The sequence below is a fragment of the Siphateles boraxobius genome, unplaced genomic scaffold (assembly GCF_051911475.1).
Source record: "Siphateles boraxobius isolate OS27281-9 unplaced genomic scaffold, OSU_SipBor_1 25, whole genome shotgun sequence".
In the NCBI taxonomy this organism is placed as follows: Eukaryota; Metazoa; Chordata; class Actinopteri; order Cypriniformes; family Leuciscidae; genus Siphateles; species Siphateles boraxobius.
Genome location: NW_027508866.1, coordinates 24,607,084 through 24,621,882, shown reverse-complemented (window position 1 = coordinate 24,621,882; position 14,799 = coordinate 24,607,084).

Sequence of the window (14,799 nt, the reverse complement as noted above, 5' to 3'; positions counted from 1 at the left end):
TCCTAACGAGCTGAGGTATAATTCTGGCCAAACAAAAAGTTTCCTTAACCTTTAAACTTGTCGCATTATATCATCGTGTTTTTCCAACTTTGCTTTTCATAAACAAATGCATCGACTTGCCTTTCCGTTTTTTAAATCACATGCTTTCCCATTGCTTACAAACCTAGAATTTTCATTCTGTCGTTTTCTCATTCTCATCAAGTGTTGCTAGTTTGTTGCAACGAGGTCAATAGAACAATGGAGAAAGCAATTTGCTGATTTTTAAAAACTTTAGGCTCTAACTTACAGATCTTCATCGAGTACTAGAATATAATTTGGAAGATGTTATTCCAATTTTAGGTTTTGTTTCTTGTTGCGTAGGGAAACAAGGGGATCTTAAAAATCTATAACAAGGGTTTTCATTCTTCAACATTTCTAAAAAAGCAAAAAGAATTGACTTACCACAACGGCAGAAGAAAGAAAAGATGTTCAAACCTTGTTGATTTTAAAATTCCAATACTTTCTGGAAAGACGTTGCTCACCTTTGTTGCGAGATCACGTCAGGGTCACCACTTGTAAACTCGCGTTTGGTCGGCCCAAAGTCCGGCATCCAACCAACACGGAAGGTCTCTGCGTGTTACTGTCTTTTCTCGCTGCAAAGTATTTTTGATTAAATGCAATACATTTTCTCATATGTATATTCTCGTTATTTCATCTGACTCCATGAATGAAAAGGTTTTCATGATATCTGTGCATCATTAAGTGTGAGCAAATGTTTTACTATTCTTTTTAAACTCTTCAATGAAAATCATGTCAAAGTCAATTAGAATAATCAAATGTAATAATTTACTATGTCTTGTAAATGTATCATGCCAATTTCATAATCAGTTTAAATATAATCAATACAATAACATCAAACGCTCTGGAATAAAGAGAAAAGATGCAAACCCAACATTAGGAAATACATGAAGCTGAGAGTTCCACAACTCTCAGCCTCACAGGCTGATCTGAGGTACTGAAAAGGCCCTGATCTTTTTGCTGCATTCCATGATATACCCAGAACTCATTTCAAGTGTAAACATGAGCTCACAGTGGGAAATCACTGTCCCAGACTTACTGGGGCAGAAATTGATTTTTAGTTAACACCTTCTGACCCACCCTCAGACACACCCTTTTGTGTGCAAGATATTTCTAAACTCCTAAGAACTTTATTACCTTTTGGTTTACTTCTTTGGGAATGAGACATTTGTACCAGTTGCACTGAGACATTTCAAATGATATTAAACATGTATAAAACTGCATGATAATTGTTCACATTAAAACCCTATATATTTTAGATGAATTTCAGATGATATCAGCATGAGAGAAAATAAGTGCTGGGAGAATGGGGGGTCAAGGTTTCTGATTCTGGGGTGTGACTTGTGTCTCGAATGGTGCACAAGAGTGAGTTCAAATGATAATTTTCTTTGTTCTTTTAGAGAATAGCCCTCTCTTACAGTTCTTCCAGTTTTTCCAGTCTTACAATATCTTCCGCTGTGGTTCAGGTCTTTTGATTGCAGACTCACAGAAGTTCGAGATTTCTTTGTTTTGACAATAGGTGACCCCAGAGATCAATGAGGTTTGCCGTTTAGAATGGTCAAAGTTTAAATTCTTTGCAACACTATACAACACACACAGGCAATGTAGTAGCCGTACCGTCATGATGTAAACACACAAGATCAAATGGGTTTCACTTTATTTTGATGGTCCCCTTAACACATTATGTTGATTATAAGTAATATACGCTGATTTCATGCAGCCGCCATTTTGAAATCGAAAGTGAGGCTCTGGTGGGAAAAACCCCGGAAGTAAAGATAAATAACAATGCCTTGGACTACCAACCTGAAGCTGCTGCCACTATTTACACTATTGGATGTTAATATCCAATATAGGATGTGTATATAGTTTGTTCCTGCTTCTTTTTTTACTTTCTGAAATATTAAAAAAATATTTTATTTATGAATTAATTTCACTGTATATAGTCTAAAGTATGAAAGACATGTATGTACAGTTTTAGAATAACTAATTTCTACATTAAACACAACAATACACCATCGCATTCGCAATCTCCTGTGATTAAAGGCGACACTTCCAGTTTTCTTCCCACCAGAGCCTCGCTTTCGATTTCAAAATAACGGCTGTGTGAAATAAGCGTATTGCACCAAGTCTACTAACTCTCATTATAGTATTAGTAGAGTATTAGTAGACTGGTATGGTTAGGGTTAGAATAAGTTGACATGTACTTGCAAAGTTACTTATAGTGTAGAATGTCTGTTGGGGCATCACAATAATTTCTCTGCAAATCCGATCTGACTACTCAAAATTTTAAATAATTGAAATAATTGAAATTCAGTCACTACAGACTGAGCCATCTGACTAATTAGAGCAGAGTACACCAATCACAACAGACTGGGTATTCTGACCAATAAGAGCAAAGTAGACCAATCACAATAGACTGGGCCATCTGACCAATCAGAGCAGAGTATATGTCCAAAACACAATTACAAACCTCAAATTTAACATAATAAGGACACTTTAATCTTTAAATATTTGTAATTTTACTCTGTCCAGTCTTTGTAGGCTATATATATTCCAGACATTCACCAAACATATTATTTGTTTATATGATTAGGACTGAATGCATTAACAAAAAAAAAATGAGATTAATCATGATTAAGTATTTTAATTAATTGACAACCCTACTTGAGATAATATCATGGAACTAGACATGCAATTTTACAAACTGAGTAATTTTAAAATATCCCCTGTAATAGGAATTACACATGATATTCCCTGAGGTCTGCTGTCACTGCCCTATGTGCAAAATGATGAGGAGAACCAGAATTACAAATGTCTCCGAGATATTCTATTCGGCACTCTTTGGATCTGTTATGCTACTATATTTGTATTTCTCCTGGTTTCTCACAGATCCGCTGAGCTAGAGAAGGGAATCCCAGCAGGGATCATTGAGTAAACCCATCACAAGAGAGGTCAGATATTTCCATGCGTCCATACTTTCTCACGCAAACACAAATGTCAACAATCTTTCTCTGCCTAAGATAGAGAGCCTGAATACATTTTTCATTCCATCTCTGAGGTATTGCTGTCTGTGGTCATGCAGGAGAAATTAGTTAAAGGACAATTCCGGCCAAAAATGAACCCAGGGCTAAATAACACTGTTGTCGACAACGTCGACTGTTCTCTGGGATGTGTTTTCATTATAATCAAATGTGCCCAGTTTTAACGTTATTTTTAGTTTAACCACAGATTAGCTTATAACGCTAGTGTATGGGGCATCGAATAAGTAAAAATTAAAATCGCAAGTTAATACCACTAACAAGGCTGAAAATAGCCCCACACTAACACTGTAGCACAATTAGGGTCTCTACCTGCAAACCGAAGCATTGGGAACTTTGTAAGTGTACAGACAGTTTAATAAGAAGATACTTTATAAAGACAGTACACTTTGCATATACAAGCAGGAGCCATCTTTGGAAAACAGTCTCGACCAGTCGAACCACTTACGCCGTGCTACGTCCTGGTCGATAGTCACAGTTCAGCTCACGTAGCACGGCGTTCGTGGTTCGACTGGTCGAGACTGTTTTCCAAAGATGGCTCCTGCTTGTATATGCGAAGTGTACTGTCTTTATAAAGTATATAAAGTAAACTAGGTACATTCGATTATCATGAAAACGCATCCCAGAGAACGGTCGACTCGGTACTCATGTGTTATTTAGCCCTAGGTTCATTTTTGGGAGGAATTGTCCTTTAATACCTGACAGTGGTAAAAAAAAAAAAAAAAAAAAAAAAACAACACCTTTCAAAAATGAAGTGTGCCATTTCTGGTCCACTGGCAAAAACTGCAATCATAATTGCAAATAAGAAAGTAAAGTAAGTAACTAAATAGTTTTTGATTTCTGTAGAAATGAGTTGAAGTTCTATAGAATTAGTAGTGCTTTTATGTGTAAAAGTCCTGCTATTATTGTAAGATTTTGTTTGTGGTTTGGTATATTCATATTCATTGTCATTGGTTATAAAACATTCAATAGTGTCATTGCACACCATTAGTTGTGTTGGGAATTTATCTTATGCACAAAGTTGGAATATCGCATAAAATATTTGCGAATAAAGCAGTGTTTCCATCCCACACCATTTTGTTCTGTTTCCAGAACAAAATGATAAATTGATTAAATTGATCTTCTGGTTAGTACAGTTTTCCAATCACATCCACTGTTGAGGCAAAGTCACATGAGTGACTTTATAATCCGAGGGATTTTTTCAGTAAATTTGCTTCCATCGAAGTTTATGCGCATGTCTTCTCATAAGATAAACAATGTATAATTGAGCGCATACATTTTTTAGAATTTATGCAAATCTTGGCATTTCCATCCATTGTTTTTTTATGCAATATCCCAAAATGCACATACATATAGGAGGATGGGAACAGATTAACCTCAAATATGGTGCAATGTGTCCTTATGTGGCACATTTGGAAATATGAAGAGATAATTTGAGGATATCTGAGATTTCAAAATAACCACGGTTTCACGTTTTCAACAAAAATCATTTACTGTTATCATTCTTACTTTGTTAGTTTTATCTTTTTTTCTTTACTATTGTGAATATTTTAGGACCTAAATCACGTGATATCACGCGCACGCACACACACACACACACACACACACACACACACACACACACACACACACACACACACACACACACACACACACACACACACACACACACACACACACACACACACACACACACACATACACACACATATATATATATATATATATATATATATATATATAAAATATCAAACTGAAATTCAAATAGAAGTCAATTAAAAGCACTCTTTAGTATATTTACTGATACAGAGTGATCTTAAAGCAGTTGAATGGGTAGATTTAGAGCTGGGAATGAAGTGAGGAATACCTTTGTCAGGGTGGGTTGGTCTCCCTGGAGTCTCATTTACAAAATATTGGCTCAGCCAAACTGTCTACACATTGATTTAGTGCTGTCCTAAGATACCTATGTCCCAGCCTCTCGCATCGCCATGGCAACCCCTCAGTGCAAGGGCCGTGGATGTTGTGTTACTTGATAAAATATCAGTTGGGGTCTATGCATACAGATCACCCCACAATGCTGGCTTTACCAAGTAGCTGTTTTAAAGTTAAACAATCATTAAAACCTCAATAATCGATGATGTCTGCTGCTATAGGCCTAATTGTGTATAAAACTGCACTTTTTGATTCTCTGAAGTGATTCTCTAATATTCTGAAGGGTTTTTTATGGGTTAAAGAGCCTGATATTTTCTATATTTTAACAATTACAACATGTTTTCTACAGAACCAGAAAGCATTCATACAGTATATGCACACAAAGCATGCTTACATATTTTCAAACTTGCTTTCACCTGGTGCTGTTTATCTCAGGATCCCAATGCCACTCATCCTCAGCTTTAATATGCAAGCATTTATGTTCTGATAAGAATATGTTGGGGAATTTGAATGAAGTCCAAAAACGTCAGACCTCAACCTCATCAGCCTTATTCACTAACCACCAGCAATCCGTTTTAATTAGCTGCTGTAGGTGATGCAGCATACAATGTATATTTTCAGAAAATTAAAGTGTTTTTTGAACTTTTCTGCATGTAAATATATTGTAAAGACCTCCAAAACAAAATTAGGAACATTTAAAGCTTACATATTATGCAAAATTCACTTTTATATATATTTTTAAACATATTTATGTGTCTGCAATGTGTACACAACCACATCCATCCCCATAAATCTGAAAGAGTGTCTCAAAATGAGACAGCAGGTCTATTAGCATAGCTCCTCCCCTTTAGTGAGCTGAACACAGTCCAAGTTTTTCTCCTCGACAGAGCAGATAACAGCAGCATTCAAGAAATCTATTCTTATTAAAGTTACTAAAGTTATTCAATCAAGAGCAGTGAGTGATCGTTCAGATAATTTTTTTCTTTTGTTTGATTCATATTAACAGCATATTTAGCAGTAGATACTGTATATAACGTTGCTTTGACTTAAATACACAGATCTAATATACACATGTGATTTCTTTACTTGCTGTTTACGTTCACAGACATAATTGACTGTAGTTTAGAGTATCTGAGGCACGAGCTGCATTTTAATCAATTATGTTCAATTGATATATCATGACATTATTTTCTGTATTTATTAAACACAGTTTACTCATTTACTAAATTTGAAACTATAACATCGTATAGAAACAATAACATCTGGAGCCGATTTGTGCTGAAGGCGAGCAGAAATGAGATGTAAATTCTCTCTGCTTGCACTGCGTCAGACACACTTGTCTGTAAAGTGAGTGAGACGCACACAAACACACAGTTCCCTTTCGAGGGAACTCGAACTGCGTCGGTTACGACACTAGGGGAACACCCTTCAGCGTAGCGCGTCTGAATTTATGAATGAAACCGAATCCAATCCTATTGGCGTTGCGTGATGACGTAGCATGTGACGGCATAAGCGGATGTATACAAAAGCAGGCCGGCACACAGAAATGTCAGCTTTTTGCTATTCAGCAAGCGCTCTGTGTATATGTGAACAAGTCTGTCCTATTTGGTGTTGTATGTCCTGTTAAAGTAAGTTGCAGATCTCGCGTTTGCCGAGGCAGCGCTTAGATTACGAGTGTATTTTGCAATAAGATTCTGTGGCTGGGATCTCGCGTTTGCCGAGGCAGCGCGTAGGTTTAAGGTTTGCCTCGCAGTTGCAATACAGAATCTAGTAGCTCGGATCTCGCGTTTGCCGAGGCAGCGCTTAGATTACGAGTGTATGTTGCAATAAGTTTCTGTGGCTGGGATCTCGCGTTTGCCGAGGCAGCGCGTAGGTTTAAGGTTGCCTTGCAGTTGCAATACAGAATCTAGTAGCTCGGATCTCGTGTTTGCCGAGGCAGCATGTAGGTTACGAGTCTACTTTGCAGTTTGCTGTGTGAGTATGAGGCATGAACAGTCAGCTCCTGAGGGTGCTGGCTGTGTTCACTGAGAAATAACTCGCCGCACACGTGCGTTTCGGGTATCTCAGCCTCGCGCCTGTTGACTTTCTTCTCGAGAGATGAAAGCCAAAGATATTGTGTACTACTCGTATCTCGCGTTTGTTAAGGCAACGCGTTACGGGTCTGCAATAAAAGGGACACACGCGATCTGATAAATAATACTGTTTAGGTGTGAGGCATTCACAGTCAGCTCCTGAGGGTGCTGGCTGTGTTCATTGAGAAATATCTTGACGCGTACAGCCGTGCGCTGTCAGGTGTTTCAGTCTCGCGCCTGTTGACTTTCTTCTCCAGGGATGAAAGCCAAATTATAACGGCTCGAATCTCGCGTTTGCCGAGGCAGCCTGTAGGTTACGAGATCGTATAATTAAAAACAGTATTCTGGTGTTTATGGCTGCATTTAATTCCTACAGCCTACCATTCAGACCGTGTTTCACTTATCCAGTGTTATGGCTGCATTTAATTCCGAGGAGTTAAAGTAATTAAAAATTGTATCTGACTTAGAACTTGGTTAGATATTTTAATTCAGCCTACCATCTGAAGGAGAGTATCGCTTCTAGAGGTCCCCCTCAAAAAAAAAAAAAAAGCTGAGCTTGGGATTCTAGGCGGCGCTCTCGCCCAAAGCCAGGAAGGCGTCGGGAGAAAGGTCCTAACTTGTGTGAGACCTTGGAGGTCTGTACCCCCCGAAAGAGAGCGATCAAGATCCCCTCTCTCACCGGGCCCTCAGGAAACTGGTGTCAGCATCCCGCTGCTAGTTGCGCTTCGGGACACATCAGTTTCCAGCGAATGCACGCTGCTCTGTCTGCCCCAAGAGCTTGCGGCCAGGCAGCACTGGCATCCGCACACCGAGAGTCGTTTTCGATTATTCCCTGCCGGTCTTCCACTTCAGGGTATCGTGAAGGGCTCTCACAAGACACTTGACACCAGCCCTGAGGGGCTGGTTCCCTTGCTGAATTTTGTGGAGGCATGGTATGTCTCCCCAATATTTCTCCATGGGTCCTGTGCACTGTTGAAATTGGATACAGGCTGCAGTTCCGGGTCCGCCCACCAAGGTAAGTATCAACGGGGTGGTTTGGACTGCAGTAGACCCACAGCAGGGTCAAGTGTTAGAACAGGAAGTTCACTCGCTGCTGGAAAAAGGGGCCATAGAGCTAGTTCCCCCACCAGTCAGGGAGTCCGGTTTATACAGCCGGTACTTCATAGTTCCAAAGAAGGATGGAGGGTTGCGTCCAATTTTAGATCTGAAGCATCTGAATCGGTCTCTGAGGAGATTCAGGTTCAAGATGCTCACTATTCCTATCATCGTGAGTCAAATTCAATCCGAGGATTGGTTTGTCACAATAGATCTAAAAGACGCCTACTTCCACATCTCCATCCTTCCATCTCACAGGAAGTTCCTGAGGTTTGCTTTCGGGGGCGAAGCTTACCAATATCGGGTTCTTCCGTTCGGCCTAGCACTCTCCCCTCGCACTTTTACCAAGTGTATGGATGCAGCTCTAGCACCCCTGAGGCGAATATTGGCCCAGTCGCCGAGGGGAAATCCATTCCACTTGATAAGGGTTACGCGCAGATGCCTTCGTTCCCTTTCAATTTGGAAGAAGCCTTGGTTCCTGTCCCAGGGTTCCAATTGGGGGCGTTATGTATGAGTATCTATTTCGGCAGACGCCTCCCTCACGGGCTGCGGCGCGGTCATGGACGGCCGCTTTACGAGAGGTCTCTGGCAGGACCATCATTCCTCTTGGCACATAAATTGCCTAGAAATGTTGGCGGTGTTCCGGGCTCTGAGGAGCTTTCTGCCAGACCTCCATGGTCGCCATGTCCTAGTAAGATCCGACAGCATGTCAGTGGTATCTTACCTAAACCGTCAGGGGGGTCTGAGGTCGCGCCCTCTGTGCAGACTGGCGCATCAGATACTCCTGTGGTCCCAGCGGAGACTGTCGTCTCTCAGGGCGATGTATGTCCCGGGGGACCAGAACCAGGGAGCAGACGTACTGTCGAGGCAGGGGCTGAGGCCCGGGGAATGGAGACTCCACCCCGAGGTGGTGGAGTTAATATGCGAGAGGTTTGGCCCAGTGGAAGTGGACCTATTTGCGTCTCGAGAGACGACACACTGTCCACTGTGGTTCTCCCTCACACATCCAGCCCCGCTGGGGTTGGATGCCATCATGCAGACGTGGCCGAGGCTGCGTCTGTACGCCTTTCCCCCAATCGCTCTGCTCCCAGCAGTTCTGGAAAGGCTCCGTCGGGACGGGGTCAGCCTACTATTAGTAGCCCCGTGTTGGCCGGCCCGAGTATGGTTTTCGGACATCATCCTGCTTCTGGCAGGCCCGCCATGGCAGATCCCTCTGAGGAGGGACCTGTTGTCTCAGGCAGAGGGCTCAGTTCTCCACCCTCGGCCCGAGCTGTGCGAACTGTGGGTCTGGCCCCTGAGGGGGAACAGTTCCTAGAAGCCGGCCTGTCAGCAGAAGTGGTTGAAACTATACTCACTTCCAGAACTCCCTCCACGAGGAAGTTATACGGCCTTAAGTGGAATGTTTTTTCCATTTGGTGCAGAGAGCGTGTTTTGGACCCAGTTCACTGCCCAGTGGCTTCAGTGCTGGAGTTTCTCCAAGACCGCTTTTCTGCCGGGCTTACCCCGTCCACACTCAAGGTTTATGTGGCTGCCATTGCGGCATTCCACGCTCCTCTGAGTGATGGTCCTCTGGGGAGGCCTCACCTGGTCGTACGTTTCCTCCGTGGAGCCTGGAGGATGAGACCTGCGACTCACACCAGGGTTCACACTTGGGACCTGGCAGTGGTTCTCGAAGGGCTGGCCGAGGCCCCCTTCGAACCATTGGAGTCGGCTGAGGCCAAGAAACTTTCATTTAAGGTGGTCTTTTTGTTGGCCATTACTTCTCTGAGGAGGGTAGGAGATCTCCAGGCGCTCTCTATTTCCAATGGGTGCTTGGAGTTTGCTCCAGGCAACAGTAAGGCCATCTTGCACCCCCGGCCCGGCTATTTGCCCAAGGTGCCATCTAATGTGGCACGGCCTTTGGTTCTGCAGGCATTTCATTCTCCAGCTCATGTGACGACGGATGAGGAGAGACTTCATCTGCTATGCCCTGTCAGAGCACTTCAGTGTTATATCCTGAGGTCCTCCTCATGGCGGAAGTCGGACCAGTTGCTGGTGTGTTTCGGGTCGCCCAAGAAGGGGCTTCCCGCCTCTAAGCAGACCATCAGCAACTGGATCATTCGGACTATTTCCCTGGCCTATCAGGTGTGCAATTTGCCGTCACCTATGGCCGTGAGGGCTCACTCAACCAGAGGCATGGCGTCCTCTAGATCCCTCCTTTCAGGGGTTTCTATCCATGACATATGTGAGGCGGCTGGCTGGGCCACTCCGCACACATTCATGAGGTTTTACAGTCTGGACCTTTCCTCTTCACCCGGTGCACGAGTGCTTTCGTCCAAGATTGTGCCTGAAGACAGCTTCACACTAGGATGAGCGGGGTTCGTTGTGGTATAGTGGGTATCTCGTTCCCCTAGTGTCGTAACCGACGCAGTTCGAGTTCCCTCGAAAGGGAATGTCTCGGGTTACGTATGTAACCCTTGTTCCCTGAGAAAGGGAACGAGACACTGCGTCGGTTCACCACACCTCACCCCGCCTGGAGCACTTGCTTCATAGCAAAAGCTGACATTTCTGTGTGCCGGCGTGCTTTTGTATACATCCCCTTATGCCGTCACACGCTACGTCATCACGCAACGCCAATAGGATTGGATTCGGTTTCATTCATAAATTCAGACGCGCTACGCTGAAGGGCGTTCCCCTAGTGTCGTAACCGACGCAGTGTCTCGTTCCCTTTCTCAGGGAACAAGGGTTACATACGTAACCCGAGACGTTTTGTTGAATCATGCGTCATCAATATCGTTCCTCTTTGTTGTTTTTGTGATAACTCTGGTTTGAACTCTGCTATTCTTTTATATTTAGAACGATTTTTAGGACTACGTATATCTATAATCATCGTTACAGTTATCTTTCAGGGTATGAACAACGCAAAAGCTAAAGCACAAGTAGAAATATAATACGGTCTGATGAGTTGTCTTTCACAACACTTCCTCGATTCAGCATGAAGTACACAAACCCACAATCTGTGATGCCAACTGTCTACTCTGTGCGGGATCTGTAATGGTTTAGATATATTTCATGGGCGTCTTTAGAGCTGATGATTCTTCTTAATTGTTGTTTTACAGACAGAACATGAGGCCATTTTCAGGCCCAGATGCACTCATATCGCAAAAACACAAGAGCCATATAATAATCCTAAACAGTCATGCTGCCAAAATGTCATGTAAACATAAACTGGTTAGGAACGTCAGAACAAGCAACCTCCAGTCACCAAATATATTACTCAATTACAAGATGCTCTTTGATTTAGTTTCCACTAATGTAATACAATTTAACCAAATATGTAAATAATGCAATCAAAAGTAACTAAAATATTATAATTTACCCAGAAGACATCCACAACTCACATATCTACACACTACCGGTGATGAATGATGAAACCACTTTTTGCTGGTTAATCTTTTTTTGTATGTGAAAATGGTGATACTTTTTCAGTATTCTTTGATGAATGGAAAGATTACATTTGATTACATTTATTTATTACATTTACTACAGCATTTACTGAATATTTTGTAACATTATAAATGTCTTTACTGTTACCTTTGACAAATTGTCTAATGCATTCTTGATGAATACAGTTTAATAAAGAATATATTTTTTACAATCTTACCACAAATGTTTGAATGGCATTCCTTCAAACAAAAATATTAAGCAGGAAAAACTGTTTTCAACATTGATAATAATCAGAAATGTTTCTTGAGCATCAAATCAGCATAGAATGATTTCTTAAGGATCATGTATGTAGCCTACATTGTGTGTGTGTGTGTGTGTGTGTGTGTGTGTGTGTGTGTGTGTGTGTGTGTGTGTGTGTGTGTGTGTGTGTGTGTGTGTGTGTGTGTGAAAGATAAATTAGTTATTTCAAATAGCCTTCAAAGAATGTCAGATGAGATTTTACATGTATTAATGCAGCTATGGAATGAGGATTTGGCCCGATAGTTAATGATTAAACACAAAGGAGGGTCTTCCCCTCGCAGACGCACTGAGCTGCTGGCCTGAGGGGGGAAACACACACACACACACACACACACACCACAAAGCAACATGCGCTCTCTGCATTCCTCCAGTCTCTTTGTCCAAACTGCATACATTAAACGCTTGACGGCACATCCTTCCCTCAGACAGATGCGTGTGTAGCGCCTGCCATGACAAATTATCATTGAAACATCATTCTGATTGGAGGGCGTTAACAGGACCTGTTCTTATACGTAAACATGTTTCAGATGGACATCATTTGCCGTTGAGGTTTGGGTTTTCAAGACGAAAGCAGTTCAAACACGAACGTAGAATCCCGCGCTCTGTTCTGTCAGTAGCCTAGCCTTTATTTCACCTCATAAACACGCGTGTCGTGATGGTCTCACAACCTTTTCTAATAAATAATTCAAGAGCAGACGCAAACGTAGTCAACTGCGGGTCAAATCACAGTAGCTTATGTTTGGAAACCATTACGGGGCCCTGCTTGTTTGCTTTTCCTGTTCACACATTTCAGTTTCGTCTGTCACATTCGCAAATTAATCGTTCTTTTGAACCGATTCTTTTTAATGATTCGGTTGAAAACATTTGCGAAGTTTTAAAAATGTGAGTTTGGGACAATATTGTAAACATTATGGGGAATGCGTAGTATAATTATTAATATAAAAATTAGTTATTATTAATATTACAAACTCTGCTTAAGAGTCTAGTGATGCTTGAAAAATAACAAACAATCTATATTTCATACAGTAGCCTATAGTGAAAACAAGTGTAAACAGCACAAAACGTCTATCTTTTGACAATAATTTGATTAGTGATTGTCAGAACATTTTTAGATTATAAGACAGTAAGGAATTTGGTGATGGGGACATTTTTAATTGGCTAATAGTGGATAATAACAAAGCAAGAAATTGTTTCTAAATTTTTGGCTAAATTTCAAGAGCAAAAAATGTCCATTGTCTGTTGTAATTAGTGTAACTTTACCAAGCAGTATTTTGATGGTCAAGCTGGTACGGACAGTTTGAACCTGTTGTAAAATCTGTGTGGGTAGGCTAAATCATTCTCATCACATATAATTCCTGTTTGCGTGGATTCCTAATGAAATTTTGTAATAATGAAAAATTTGCTGAACAACAGAAAATGTAATTGCTCCCTAAAGTCGACATGAAACAAAAGTTGCAATAGTCTTTTCTTCTCTTTGGTGACACTGTATATCCAGTGAAATGGCTTCTCAAACAATAACACATATAGGCCTAGATCTTGTTGAATTGGATGGTTGAATCGTCGTGGTTTGCTATTGGTCAGTCTTATGTGAGTGAAAGTTTTCCCTGCCCTAGCACCAGAAATCAAGTCATCAGAGAAGAGATGTCACTAAAGGGAGGGGAAGAGATTTTGATAAAAAAAAAAAAATAGGCTACAAGGCACATAAAAAAATATGTGCAGGGTATCGTATCAAAAAAAATTTATGATACTGATATTGATATTTGGATTTTATCAATATATCTTCATTTGTGCTCCGGAGATGAACAAAGGTCTTATGGGTGTGGAACGACACAAACTTAATTAACGATAGAATTGTCATTTTTGGGCGAACTATCCCTTTAAAGGGGTGGTTTACTGCTTTTTTTCTTTGCATGATTGTGTTTATGGGGTGCAATATAACATGTCTAAAGCCCTATTCGCACGGGAATAGTACTATCTGGGGACCTCGTGTGATTTAAAAATTACCCCGCCACATCTGAATTTCATGCGGCGCATTCGCACGGGATAACCGAAGCCTGTGATTTAACTCAAATTTACCGACTTATCTCCCGGATATGTCGTCAATAGGCTATTGCTTGGAAATTTATAGCTGTATGATATATTATGACATAAACAGAATAAAGTTCCTTACCGCATGCTGCTATACATGTCATTCATCTCCATCCAATCATTCTTTTTGTTTTTGCTCTTCTGATGATTTTCAGCTTTCACTTTCTGCAAATTGTGTAGTTGTGTACAGCGATATGACCCAGCACCCAAAATACTATCAAAACACTCCAAACCAGCCTCTATTCTTCCCGAAAGATGGATACAAAGACGCACATGAAACAAAAACCTTGAAAAATTGATGTACGATCCGGCCAAATCACAGAGATGCCGATTCGCACGGGACTAATATTATCACAGGACCTCGGTGTTCGGCGAAATATAGTTGGTAATTTGCGGGGGAATTTTTACTTTACAAATTACAGACATGGCCGATTCGCACGGGATAAAGATCTCAGACAAACTCCGCAATTATTACAAATGACTAGAGGTCACCAGGTAATACTTATCCCGTGCGAATAAGTCTTAAGTGTGTGTTTGTTTTTTTTAAAATCCTTATTTTTCATAAATTTCACCTTTATTGTAAGCCGCTTTCTCCTCTGTCATTTGAACGACCGGTTGATTTCCTGATTCTATGAAACCGCTCCCTCTGAAACAGGCAATGGGCTCAGATTGGTTAGTTGGGCTGGTGTGTTGTAATTGGCTAAACTGCGTAGTGCACGTAGTCTGGAAAATTCACGCCCATTTCCTTTACAGGTGAAAGCTGCATGTGCTCCGGTCAAATGTAAATAGTG